This window comes from Eretmochelys imbricata, chromosome 13 (genome assembly GCF_965152235.1).
Source record: "Eretmochelys imbricata isolate rEreImb1 chromosome 13, rEreImb1.hap1, whole genome shotgun sequence".
In the NCBI taxonomy this organism is placed as follows: domain Eukaryota; kingdom Metazoa; phylum Chordata; order Testudines; family Cheloniidae; genus Eretmochelys; species Eretmochelys imbricata.
In genome coordinates this window covers 14,406,135-14,420,974 of record NC_135584.1, presented here as the reverse complement: position 1 = coordinate 14,420,974, position 14,840 = coordinate 14,406,135, and positions in this window count along the sequence as shown.

Below are 14,840 nucleotides of genomic sequence, written 5' to 3'. Positions count from 1 at the left end.
AGATCTCCAATAAAGAGTCTGAGTAGGGCTGAGCATCGGCAATGCCATTTAGATCAAATTACTTTATTTGCGCTCTGAACACACTTAGCTGCTCCAGGAAGCTCTCAGCAACTTGAAAGATTAGGTTCTACATGCAGTTTCTTGGCCGAAATTGCAGATTTTAGCCATAATGCCTGACAAAATCTCACAGATATGGGCCCAAATCTCTCACACAATTGCACAGATTTGAGGCAAAATCTGCACAGATGTTGTTAATGGTCCCAGCTGATTTCTATTACCCCAGATCATATGCAGATACTTTATGAGAGAAAGATAGCACAGGAAAAACTTGCCAAATTACAGTAAGTATAGCATAATACTAGTTCCTCTTTACACAATAGCTATATCTTCGCTAGTATTTGTCTTCAAACTTCTCACTGTTACACTGCCACTGGCAGAAGACTACCAGTAGTGTCAACAATAGGAACTCTAGTATAGACAAACAGTAGGAACAATAGTGTAGATTGACTGCTGGCTTTAAAACTCTAGACGCCACCAGAAACTTGTCTACACTTATCTGTTCCCACTATTGCTATCAGCAGCGGGGTCAGCATGAGACCAAGGCTGGGAAATTTGAAGGGAAATGTTAGTGTAAACATGGTTGCAGTGGTGCCAGCAAGAAACAGTTTAGATATATGCATGGACCAGATTTTCAGCTGTTGCAAATCAGCGCAGTGCCATTGACTTTCGTGGAGCTACACTAATTTATAGCAGCTGTGAATCTAACTCCAGGTTCTAGCATGCTTAGAGAGATTTTTTTTTTCTTGTGAACATAAACCTGTGTCTGTTGTTGGGAGCCCCAGTCCTGCAATGTTGGGCAGAATCCCATTGCATGGAGGCTTACTGGAGTCAGAGATCCTCCAAGGGGGAGTTTATTCCGGGACTGAGGCTTAGAATGTTTCAACAAGGGTGGTCTCCACTCAGATAAATAATGCTTCAGGATTGGGCTCTTAGGGATTTTCTGCAAATCTGGTAGGTATACTGAATAGGACGACATTCTGTCCTCAGCCTACTCACGTTAGGCTGTTATTCAGAACAATCCCTGGGTAGATTTGCCTTCTTTTAGCCTTTTCTGTTAAATGAACATATTTTTAAATGGACACCCATGTCAAATATTATTCCAGATTCAGGTTTTTCCTAAGATAGGTTTTCTCCAAAACTTCCCAACATTAGAAATATTTCCATGATTTAAAAAAAAACAACAACAACAAAAAAACAGGAAGAAGAAAATTTTTCAGAGAAGACCTTGAGGTGTTATACTAATATGTGAGAGCCAGAAAGGTGAAACTTATACTAGGGATTATGTATTTTTGACTATAAACAAAGATGAAGGTGACACATTTTCCTGTCTAACTGGTGATAAATGAAAATAAATAAATAAACAGCATGTACTGTGAGTGAGGTAATATATTATATTGAACCAACTTCTGAAGAGCTTGTCTGAAGAGCTCTGTGTAAGCTTGAAAGCTTGTCTCTCTCACCAACAGAAATTGGTACAATAAAATATATGACCTCACCCACCTTGTCTCTTTAATATCCGAGGAACAACACTGCATACAGAATATATGGAGAAAAATAAATTTAAAATGCAAACCTATTTCAGTTTATTCATCTAAAATATTGTTAGTCACAGCTTACATAGGGATTTTAAATGTTTCTAAATGGGTTTTTTTTTAGCCTACAAGTGTTCCTTTGAGGTTTTGACATCATATTTATCCCTCCAATATCACAGTCAATCCAAACTGGATAATGGTATATGCGTAAGAGGTCTAATCAGGTGTCTGATGAACCTTCTTATTTCATAGAATATCAGGGTTGGAAGGGACCTCAGGGGGTCATCTAGTCCAACCCCCTGCTCTAAGCAGGACCAATCCCCAATTTTTGCTCCAGCTCCCTAAATGGACTCCTCAAGGATTGAGCTTACAACCCTGGATTTAGCAGGCCTATGCTCAAACCAGTGAGCTATCTTTCCACCCCCAAGGTTGACAATTCAGGAGTGACACAGCATGTTACAAATTTCACAGCTCCGTGTGTTGTCTGAGTTAGAGTCCAAGATTGCAGAACACTACTTTCTTCTTTCTCACTTTGCTTCCATCGTCTGGAACAAAGCCACTTCATGTTGAGCTGCGCCCAGTACCACCTATTCCCTCCAAATTGGATGGGATTCTGTGCGCTCCTCGCAGCTTTCTGTATTGATGTTGAACGACTTCATATCATTTTTACACGTAGTAGTATTGCCATAAAGAGCCATCCCAAATCTCACTGTACAAAATATTCTTGGGGATACCTGTGTTTGGTATTTTGTCGTCTCACTTTATTTTCAGAATCTTACACAGCTATTTCATGTAGAAGCTGTTCAGTTTGCTGATGTGGCAATGATATGTAGTCATGGTTTTTGAACCATAAAGCAGGGATGACTGCACACGTCTCATAGATTCACATCTTCACCTTTGTCTATAATTTGCTGTTACTCCATGCACGGTTGTGTAATAGCCTGAAATTCTTAGCTGCTTTTCCGATTCTATTAGTCAGTTCAGTCTGAAGCTTAAGATTCCTTCTGATCGTATAAAGCAAGTAGCAAAAGCTGTCAACAATGGCAAGAGATTTACCTTCCAGAGTGACATCAGGCACTGGTTTTTCCACTCCTTGGTACATGATCATAGTCTTCTTGAAACTAATTGTTAACCTGAAGCTTTTGCATGATGCAGAAAATCTACCCAAGAGATTTTGCAGGGAAGATTCACTGTGGGCAATCAAGGCCACGTCATCCGCAAACAGGAAATCTCTCATAACCAGCTCTTTCCCCTTCGTTTTCACTCTGAACCTTGCAATATTGAACAAGCCTCCATCTAGTCTGGTTCGAAGATGAATGCCATCACTGCTGTCCTTAAATGCATGAAGAAACAGGAATGAAAGGTAGATGTCAAAGAGCCCGGGAGCTAAGACACATCCCTTTTTCACCCCATTGTTAATCTCAAAGGCATTTGGTTCTATATTTCCATACACTACAGTTGCCCTCATACCGTGATGTAAGGAACAAATGATGTTCAACAGTTTGTGGAGGACAACCCCATTTCTTCAGAACAATAAAAAGGCCCTCTCTGTTAACCACATTGAAGGCCTTTGTGAGATTGAAGAAGGCTATGTACAGTGGCATTTGTTTTTCTCTACACTTCTCTTGCAGTTGCTTAACTGAAAATATCACATAAATGGTGGAGTGTCCTGAGAGAAAACTGCATTGACTTTCAGGACAGAAATAGTTATAATGTAAAAGTCAGTCAGTATTATATTCACACAGTTCTTGTGACTGTGACTGTCTCTAGGAAGGCAAGTCATTTATAAAAAATATCCAATTCAAAGGCACCAAAGTTGGATTATATATAATACCTGGAAAGTACTTGTGCATGCATACTTACAGGGGAAAAAAATAAAAAGTATTGTGTGTCTACTGTGTAACGCAACAGCTATTGGTATTATTGGAAAGCAGATCGGGCCCATCGTTCTGCTAACATCAGACTTTAGTGCTGACAATGTCCTTGACTAACAGATGCAACTATATCTTTATCAAGGGCTTCTAGTGACATTATAAGCCATGAGAGTGAAAAAATGCTTCCTGCTTCAGACTTCCTGCTTCTTCTGCAGGAGGAGCACAGCAAAGTTTGTCACAGGCATTATATCATTTTCATACTGTATGGTAAATTTAAACTCTTTGAAGCTGCACCACAGAAGCCTAGAAAAGCTGGTAAATTGATAATGCATAGGAACATTTAACAGTGTTATGTATGTACATTTACATAACAGCGCTGGCAAATATTGAGACTTAACAGTAAATGTGACTGTTTTATTAAGTGTGAGAAACAAAGTAATATGTTCAAAAGCGGGAGATGCCAAAACTCACACATTGGACATGCAAGGCCAGACTTTCAAGCAAAGTTGTGAATGCAGTTGAGTATGCCAGATGTATATATACATGGACACCTACTTTGTGCATGTAACTGTCAGAGTTGTGCATGGAAACCAGGTAATTGTGAATGGAAACCAGGTTATTGTACATGGAAATAGCTAATTTGGTATATTTGCATGCACCATTACCTGTTCTGTACTTATGGTAACCATGCAATCAAATCACTGTGCAGCCAAACAACTTACTATGAAAATGTGGTCCCTTCTCTCCTATATTTTGTGCCTGCACCATCTCCAAAACATTCTAAGGTTCTATATCCTGCTATTAACTCCTATACAGAACTTCCCTTTGAAGTAAGGAGATCATATAATTTTCAGACCCGTTTTGCAATGCCAGTTTTCCATGATCCCATTCTCTTTTCGTGCTGCCCTTAGGGAGCACAGCTTCTCTGCAGTCCTCCTCTGTCCACTCCCACGCTTACTCCCAGTTCTGTTGCTTTTGGAGTTTTTATAGACTTCCTTTCCACACCCTCAGTGCCTCCAGTTTGCTACTATTTGGGCCTTTTTGCACCTATGTAAGGGGAAGAGAGGAAGCACACGCTGTTTCTCTCTGGTTGTGTATTGAGGGTAATTTCTGATCACGAGCTACAGTAAATACACTTTATTTGTATGCAGGAGTGTGTATGTATACAGAATATGGGATACATGAGTATTTAATGATTGTCAATAACCATTTTATGGTAGTCTCAATTCCCATAGCCCCAACAAAATACTGGCAATAAAGAACTGCCATGTGCAGTTCTCCAGCTGTCACCACTAAGCTCCTCATCTGCACTCCAGAGTGCAGCCTTCCCTTGGTTTGTTTGTTTTTTGCTTTAGAAAGAAAACTACAATTTGTTAAAATTAAAAACAAAAAGAGAGAGAGAGAGAGAAGGGAACAAAAAAACTTAGTAAGGAAAGTCACAAATCCCATCTGTCCTGCAGACATGTGCTCCTTTCAACACAGCAAAAATGCAAAGGTTCACAGCGAGTGGCACTGGCTGGATTGCTCTGAGAAAATGAGGTTAAACCACATGCTACATAGTGAAGGAACTGCTTCAGTAAATATGTTTTTTATTGAATATAATAATAATAAATGGCTATGTAAAATCCATGTTAATGCACTAGTTTCAAGATCAGTGGTGGGCAACCTGCGGCCCATCAGAGTAATTTGCTGGCGGGCTGCCAGTTTGTTTACATTTGCACAGCCGCCCACAGATCCTAGTGACCGCGGTTCGCCATCCCCGGCCAATGGGAGCTGTGGGAAGCGGTGGCCAGCATGTCCCTGCAGCCCACGCTGTTTCCCACAGCTCCCATTGGCTGGGAACAGTGAACCACAGCCAGTGGGAGATGTGGGCAGCCGTGCAAATGTAAACAAACTGTCTGGCGGCCCACCATGGCCCACGTGTTGCCCACCACTGCTCAAGATACACCTACCCCAGATAGCTATCACTTAAGTTTCATAAATACTTTCCCTGAATAAAATGCTTATAAGCAAGGAAAACTTCTCTGAACTGACCTAGCCTTTGTTGATTTGGAAATCTTTCAAGGGACTAAACAGAGTTTTGTGTGTGTGCGTATATCTAAACAAGATTTGAACAGTAGGACAATAGTGACAAGTACACTGGATCAGTATTCTAGACTTATGTGTTGTTAATTAATTATTATTATTTTATTATCTGCTAGGAGCTGTAGTCATGACCCTGGACCCCATTGTGGTGGGCACTGTACACACACAGACAAAAAGAGTGTTGGATTTAAAAACAGGCTGAAAAGTAAGCAAGTTTTGTGGGGCCTTTTAGTTTTATGCAGGGGTGGCCCATTTATAGAGCCACAATTCAATTATTGTGGGATAAACCTTAACTAAGATACCACACCATTTAATTAAAATTCATGGACAACTTTAACAGTAGAAGTACTTGTGCCTAGAGTTCAAAGGGCTTTACAAAAGGTAGGCAAGTATCTCTATCCCTGTTTTACAGATGAGGTCTGGAGAGATGTGTGGCTTGACTAAGGTCTCTCATCAAATCAGTGGCAGAGCCAGTAAACCGAGCATAGAAACCCATTGAAGCGCACTGCATAATCCTTGCACATTTATAACCTTCTAAGGAACCCAAGCTTCATGTCAGTTAAGCCACAGGAAGAATCGAGTTTGGAGCAGCAGCACAGTGGGATCATCCCTACAAAAGGAAGCAAGTACTAAATAGTTTGGGGTCAGGGAGATATGCATCGTTTACCCAGACAATATAGTGTATCTTTTCTGCACTTCTGTGTGCAGGTATCTCCTTTTTAAGGGGCAGGGTAATATTACTCCAATTAAACTGAACTTCCAGGGAGTGGCATTACCAGGGGCCAGATATGTTAGAGGCACAGAATCTCGCTGGTCTTCTGCTGAGCCCCTATGACCCACACAGATCCATGGGATCTGTTGGCGTTGGGGGAGGGTCCCATGGCCTTGGAGCAAACCCCATAATCCCCAAGCAACAATCAGGCTGCAGGGGAACCTAGTAGAGAGCTGTAGCTCACGAAAGCTCATGCTCAAATAAATTGGTTAGTCTCTAAGGTGCCACAAGTACTCCTTTCCTTCCCAGGAATGTCACCAACCCTGAGCTTCACTGCCTCTGCTTGACTGCTCTAGGCTTGCACGGAACAGGGGATGATTCAGCTCATTACTCTTTTTAATCCTGAAAAATGTTCCCTGTATACCCAGGAAATGCAGAGTAAGCCATTTCTTACCTGAGTGAAGGTACAGGGTGTAATCAAGAATTGGGCCCACTGCTCTGGCAATAGCAAAAGAATTCAATTTTTAAAATAGGGTACAAAAGAAGATCATATTTTAGATGGAAAATTGAGGCGGATTTAACCCACTGGGGAATTTCTCTCTTTTTGGAAGAAAAATCCATTAAAAAATGTCACCTCTCCACATTAAAAAACATCCCTTAGATTCTTCATTTAGTTCACAGAGACCAGCAATTTAAAAGACAAACAATCTGTACAATATTATTTTTAAATAAATCTGACCTGCTAAAAGGACAGTGGATTGACCTGAATAGAGACAAATCCTGTTCACATGGCTTAGGAAATTAGTCCCAGTCAAGTGGATGGATTTGGCCATTACTCATTTAATATGATACAGAATAATAAAAATCAGACGCATAATGGTGCTGCAAAACAAGAAATTCACTGAAACAACATATCTGTTGACCTGCTTCACCCAAGACTATGTGAAGATAGTTTTAGTTTGATTGAAATCCTAGAAACTCAAGTGACAATTTAGAATTGCCTCAGTGCAGGTTTATTTTAAATAACACATTTTCCCAATAGACAAACTGTAAACACCACAGAAGCATTTACAAAAAAAGAAACAAAAAAACCCCCACCAAATCCCCCCTCCTCCAGGTCAAATGTCTCCACAAACTGAAAAAATTCAGATCTAGTTCACTTGTAGTGTTTTCCTTTCCTTTATCTTTTAATTTGCTTAATGATCTCAGAGAAACAAACACATGCACATTTAATTAGATTTGCAAATCAAAGGTGACAGTTGTTTAGTAACCTGTATTATTTCTCCATTGTAGTAAGCTAGAAAAATACAGGAAAATTTATTTATTGACTGTTTCTGTTTTGCAAGGACAGCCAACGTTATATTGATCTAGCTATCAAAAATCCTGTAGCAGGGGCAATAACATTCACGTGTCAGTGTCTCCACATAATCACTATTCTTTACTCTCTCTGCCCCTGTGTGATATCCTGCATCTCTCACAGAATATGCAAATACACCCATCTCTCAGCCTTTACCTACACCCTTCTCTTGCCATCAGGAAGGAAATTCATTGTTATAGATTAAAGAGAGAAGAAAGAAGAGACCTTCCTTTTTACTTGACATCTAGGTTGCTTCTTTCAGGAACAGTGATAATTAGTCACTGGTTTTGCATCTTTCATTATATTTTGAATAATATTTCCCCCACACACACATCTATGAATCTTTCTTTGTACAACTGGATACCCTGGTCCTCATACCCATGCTCATGTGAGTAATATTATTGAAGGCAGTGGGATTGACTCTTGATGTCCTTATACCCCAATTCTGCAAAGACTTAAGTACATGCTTAACTGTAAGTACTCGTGTAGTCCCTTTTGACTTCCCATGCTTATGCATATGTGGATGTCTTTGCAGGATCGAGTTCTTAACTTTCACTGAGGCAAACTGGACCTCAGGATTTGGTCCATTGGGATAACTCACTGGACAGTTACTCCTGTGAATTAGGGTAGCAGGTTTGGTTCCCTTCTTCTGTATTCAGTTAACTGTTTTGTAATTCTGAGCAGCAGTGGAAAGGAAATGGTCTTCCTGAGGTAATGATGTTCCCAGACCTCATGGCAAAGACCTTGGGGGAGGAAGCAGAAAATAATTGGTCGAAATTAAAAATTACTTTGTGAAATTTAAAATACCAACCCTCAATGCTATGGTGAAAACAATAAAATCTGGGGTGCTGATTCACCTAAATTTCACCTAACAAAATCAGTCTTGAAAGTAACACTGGATATTCTGTGGCTGTAATGATGGGGATCTGAGAGACTGAAATGAGCATGGAATATTGTTATACTCTTAATGTTTCCTATGTTCTAATGTGCATTTTTATCTAAATATTAATTACTTCCAGACCTCCTGATGAGCCAGATACTTAACTGTTATTGAAACTATTGGGAGCCAAGGACACTGACCACCTTGCAGGAAGCAGTTGGTACTGAGTAGGATCAGAGTCCTTTCTTTGTAAACTAACAGATAACTAAGAGTAAGGAGCCAAATTTTCATAATTGCATTGCATGGTATACATGCAAATAGCTAATTAAATATATTTGTATAATGCAATAACCTCAGCATACCAGCAGTTTAGGAAAGCAATTAAGCACATGGTTAAGCCCATCCCCGTTAAGGCAGCACCTAAGCACATGTTCAGTTTTAAGTATAATAATACTTTTGATCAGCAGATCTCAAAAGGCTTTACAAAAGAGGTCAGTATCATTATCTCCAGTTTTTCAGATGGGGAAACTGAGGCAGAGAGCGAGAGAATTTTGCTTAAGGTCATCTAGCAGACTAGTGGCAGAGCCGGGAATAGAACTCTTGTTTGCTGAGCCCCAATCCAGTGCATGAGCTTATAGTTAACCACACTTAACACATAAGAGCTGTCCTGAACAATCACAGCAACTGCAGGTAAATATTCTACACGTATGTTTTTGTGTGTACAACTGCGTATATGCAGTCATGGAAACACAGATATGTCTTTCTTCTCTTTTTAAGTCCTAAGTTGTATGTGCTCTACAGTTTGGTAGTTGTTTCTGGAACAATGGTCTCTTTTTCTGAACATTCTATTAGTGAGATACCTTCATCCCCATAAAGAAGGATGGACATTTAAAAAATCTCAGATGTGTATTCTTAGTTTTATCATAACATTTACTATAAGGTTTTCTTCCCATGACGATTGTTTCAGATTAATATACAAATGCAAAAAGAGAATAAACATGTTCTTGTACATTGACAGTTAATAAGAATAAAGGAAAATAAAACATTACAAACCACTGCTCATACTAGTTATGTAAATACAGATAGCTAATATTTTGTATCTCCTCTTGAATATGTCCCAAGCTTTGTTGCTGGAGAGAGGAATCTCTTTTCTTAAAGCTGGTGTGAAAATATAGCCACATGATCCATCACCACAAGCATCAGAAGGAAATGATTCACCACAATACTGTAACTGAAACTGCTCTAACAGCTGATTTCAAACAGCAGGCCAGGGGACTAATTAGCAACTTTACCTGCACAAAGACTTTTACAATGCATGGGGCACCTCACATGTTGTTATTCCAACTGTGAATTTTCTACTACTTTGACTCATTATTATTGATGGAACTATACTCTGCACCAGGAAGTATGAGGTATAGTTTAAAATGTAGATACATTTGATAGTGATGAAAGATGTCGAACGATAATTCTTAATTCATTAAGGCCAGGATTCAGAGCACAATGACTTCAATGGGACTTGAGCATATGCTTAAAGTTAAGCATGTACTTAAGTCCTGTTCTGAGTATTGCTGCTTTTGGCCTTAGGGTCTTCCATTGACTTCCATGAGCTTAGTATCACATGCTGTATTCTTGAACTTTGTAAAACACGTCGAGATACTTGGACTGAATTAATACATTCATAGATATTAAAGCCAAAAGGGACCATTAGATCATCTAATCTGACCTCCTGTATAGCACAGGCCTTAAATTTCACTTAGTTACCCTTGTATTGAGCCCAATAACTAAAGCGCTGTATATGTTTATTATTATTATTATTAAACTTTAAAAACAAATTAATATATTCCTAGCAAAGCTTTTATATATACTGATTACAAGTGATAGAAAGAAAGTCTGCATATTTTTTTTAGAAAACAAAGTTTCACTGTAGCCATATGACAAATTTTATTAATAACCTTTTGCCTTACCCTGATGATAGTTATATGGATGCAGTTGAATGAATTAAAATGGAGATTTTATGGAGTCTTGCAAGTTTTTTGTCCTCATTTACTGTATGGAAGACACTAATTGTCACAGATATTCTAAATAGAGTCAGTGTTGCCAAATGTCAACGAATTTGCCAAAAGTTATAAATTTAAAGTGTTTTCCAACCAAGTGTTTGCATGTGTTTAAAACAAATATTTGATCGTTAACTAGGCCCAGCCAGGGTTCTTCCCCTCCCCCCAATTCATTTTAGAAATTATTTACAAGTGCCAGTTCTTGGGAGAAATATATTAGTATAATTTAATTCAGAGAATCCCCTAAAGTTTGGCATTAGCATAGAATTAATTTTTACCTTTATTCTTGTTTTCCAAATGATTCTAATCAACTGATCAGAAGCAATTGGTGAGATATGCTCAGAAAAGTAGTATAAAAAGTCATAAATGTGTGTGTGTCACTTAATGAAACCAGTTTGATATTACTAGAAATAAACATGGGAAAGTCTCCAGCACATTCACAAATCTCACTAGGAACTCTTCTCTGGTCCTAAACAATTTGATGTACATTTTTTGCTTATCATATTTTATTTGTGTTTCACTAAAAATATGGGGTCCAAATGAGTCATCACCTACCATATGCACACAGAGCTCCAGTTTACTGATATCCATGGGTGCATCGGTGATCAAATCTGTTATCTATATTACAAAATACTCTTTTTTTTAATTATATATCTCTGCCCTCTGTAGTGATATTCTCCAAAACTGCTAAATGTTGATGACTTTTTTGTTAAAAGGACTTTTTTTGTATTTATTATAACCAGCTTTATAGCTGCTGAGAGATAGCATTAATTTTCCAGGAACTTTTTTGCTAAAAATTCATCCCTTTTGTTTATCAAAATGTTGACAATAAATTTCACTGAAAAAATAGGTTTCAGAGTAGCATAGCTAGCTCACGAAAGCTTATGCTCAAATAAATTGGTTAGTCTCTAAGGTGCCACAAGTACTCCTTTTCTTTTTACTGAAAAAATAAAAATTCTAAAAATTTCAAGCAGCTGTAGTTGTTACTAACTTTAACTCAACCATGATGAAACACAGTACATTCTGATTTGAGTTAAAATGTGTGTTAACCTGAACTGTGTATGTCACAACTTTGTTAGCATTGGTTTCATTGTGTGCTTGTAATTAATGTAATATATATGGAGGGCCCAGCATCAAGTAGCAAAATTGCTGTCATTCTCAGATTTAAGATCTGTTTAGGCAAACCCTTACTCAGGTTAGTAATCCTGCATGAAACACTGGACTAGTGGAGTTGGTATTCACTGTGTTTTTACCTTGGGATAGCTCATGTGCATTAATTTCCCCAAACAAAAAACAGGGTTTTTTTAGCATCAAAGGCAATCCTTTAGTGTAAATGAGATTTAGACCCATTGAGACTGTTCACCTACCAGAAGGGTGAAATATCTAAGTAAGTATTGTAGGATAAGGCTTGTACAGAAAGTAACTGAAAGAGAAAGCATGAACCTCCCAGAAAGGAAACCAGAAAGAAAACCAGCCAATAGAAAAGCTGTAACCAGTACATCAAATGTGAAATATGGGAAGCTGGTAGTACGGCTTGAACCACATTGAAAATATGAACTGCCTGCCAGCAGCCCAGATGGAGATTGGTAATGGGCTAAAAATAAAATAGGTCACTGACAAAAAAAAAAAGCAACCAAAACTTTTCTTAGTTACTGTAAAATGGTAACAGAAGCAGATTTTTGGAAAGAAAATGGTGCAAGTGTCTTTTGATGTAAAAAATGTAATTATAACCTCCTGCAGTGCTGTCAGAATCTGCCCACTTCACATCTTCATTTCCTCCCACCATGAAGTTAATCTCATTTCCACCTCAGGTTGCTTTCACACCTTGCAGATTTAAAACAGCAGTTGTAGTACCTTCTACAACTACAGTATTGTTCCACCAAGAAGAGACACCTTCAAACTCCTTATCCAACCCATCATAGCACACTTCTCCCCGGCAACTCCTTTATTTTACTTCCAGCCACATTTAACACTTACAGCTCCAATTGGCACCATATGACGATAGATAAGATTAGATTAGATTAGATATAAATAACACTTTTCATTCCAAAGCAACCCATAATTCTTTACTGACTAAGTTTGGTCCAAATCCTGATCACTTTTTACTCAATCAAATCTCTGAGTCAGGATTAAGTAGAAATTTTAAAAAGTCTGCAGGTGCATTACAAATACAGAGATGATTTTATTTACCACTGAAATGCAGATACTTCTGGAATGGAATTCAGCAGCTGTTTAACAGTAGATAGAAACAGATTTAAAAATTTTATTAAAGCTAACGTTAAAAAAATTATATAGTACATAGGTTGAGAAAAGAGTCTCTGTACATCTAGGTATAGTGCTTAGATTATTCACAAATATAAAGTTTGTTTTTAAAAGTCATATGATACATAGAGTACATAATCAGCATTGCTACAAAACAATGTAGAACAAAACTGCAGGGGGACTTTTACGGAAGTGCAATGTAATTGGTCAGTTGAAACATTCTTGCTCTTGACTGTTTGTGTTAGTGGTTTTCACTTTTGAGAGTCCTCTTTTCAAAAATACGTTTAGTTTATGGCTCAAATGAACATAAGGATGACCACAGGAAAACACAAGAGAACATGCCACAGAAACCACAGAAGTACAATATTGCACATCAGTAAGTATCTGCAGAGGTGCAAAGGGATAATGAAAAGGGAATAATTTCAAACCAAATAGGATGGACCAAAGGGATGTTGATCCATTTGTGCTTCTTAGTTAAAGGATTTGTCAGCATCATCCTCGTCCCCTATTTCTAAACTTTGATTAAATAGACAATAATTCCTAGTAACGTATAAAAATAATACTTATATTACTGAAGTACTATTAAGAAATTAATAGGATTTAAGCCTGTACTTAACATTAACCATGTACTCAGGTGCTTTGTTGAACAAGAACAAACTTAAGCACATGGCTTTAGAGATTTCCTGAATCAGGGCCAAAGAGTTTTATGAAGGTGAGTATGGATTATTATTACCACTTTCCCCATGAAGAAACTGAGACACATCTGATCTAAGTGACTTGCCCAAGATCAGAAAATGAATCAGTGGCAAAGCTGAAAATAAAATGCCAGTCTTCTGCCTCCCAGTCAGATGTCTATAATAGGCTATATGTATTCCAGCTAGTTAGTCTCCTGAACACTAAGTGCACCCATAATGCGTCTGTGTATTTTGCTAAAAACCACTCCTATAAATGGGAGGGCAAGCTTTGAAAATGGGGGTCTTCATCACAAGGTTTACTGTGCTAGCAATAGCACCTCCCGCCCAAGGAGCTCCATGCACTTTTCAAGGGTTCATTAATTAAACCTCACAATACTCCTAGTAAATAAATATTAATATCCCAGTTTTAAAGATGAAGGAACTAAGATACAGAGAGGTGAACTGATTTATCAAGACACACAGGAAGCTAGTGTCCGAGCTGGGATTAGAATACAGAGTGCCCAATACTTATCATGCGTCTTCTGTATTTTTTCCATGTTTTAACAAAAAACAAACCTAAACCGCTTTACCTCTACCATAACCCTTCGCTCCAAGGATTCATGCTGTGTTGTTCAAGGGCTATGTTATCATCTCTCCAGCTGAGCAAGTTTAATAGATAGGGCACTCATTATACAACAACTCCACAATTATTCTAAACTGTGGCACCTTAGAGACTAACACATTTATTTGAGCATAAACTAAAACCCACGAAAGCTCATGCTCAAATATATTTGTTAGTCTCTAAGGTGCCACAAGGACTCCTTGTTCTTTTTACTGATACAGACTAACACGGCTGCCACTCTAAAATCTATACAACCTGATACATCTTCTACAGTGAACTCCCTGAACTCTTACATTTCAGAAAGATATACTTTTTTATTATTTTTTTTAAAGCATAGGATCACAAGATAGCACAACAGGAAAAATGCTCCTCACAGTGTTGCCAACTCTTGCAATATTATTGTGTGACAATATTTGGTGTTTTTTAAAGCACCAGCTCCTGGAGGCATGTGCTCTGTCTGCTTTCATTTAAAAATAATTAAGTTTTTCCCTCAGGGTTGCAGAGAAAAGCTTGAAAATATGAACTGAGTATACCCTCGAGGCTCAGGAATCACAAGGCAAATAAAAATGACCCACAATCTCATGATTTTTAAACCATTTTCATGAATTTTAAGCACTTAAGGTTGGCAATATTGTCTTAATTTTATTGTACACATACAAAAGTATGTAATATTTTAAAAAAACTTTCCACTTATATTGTGACAGTTATAGAATCAACTGGTGTTGATT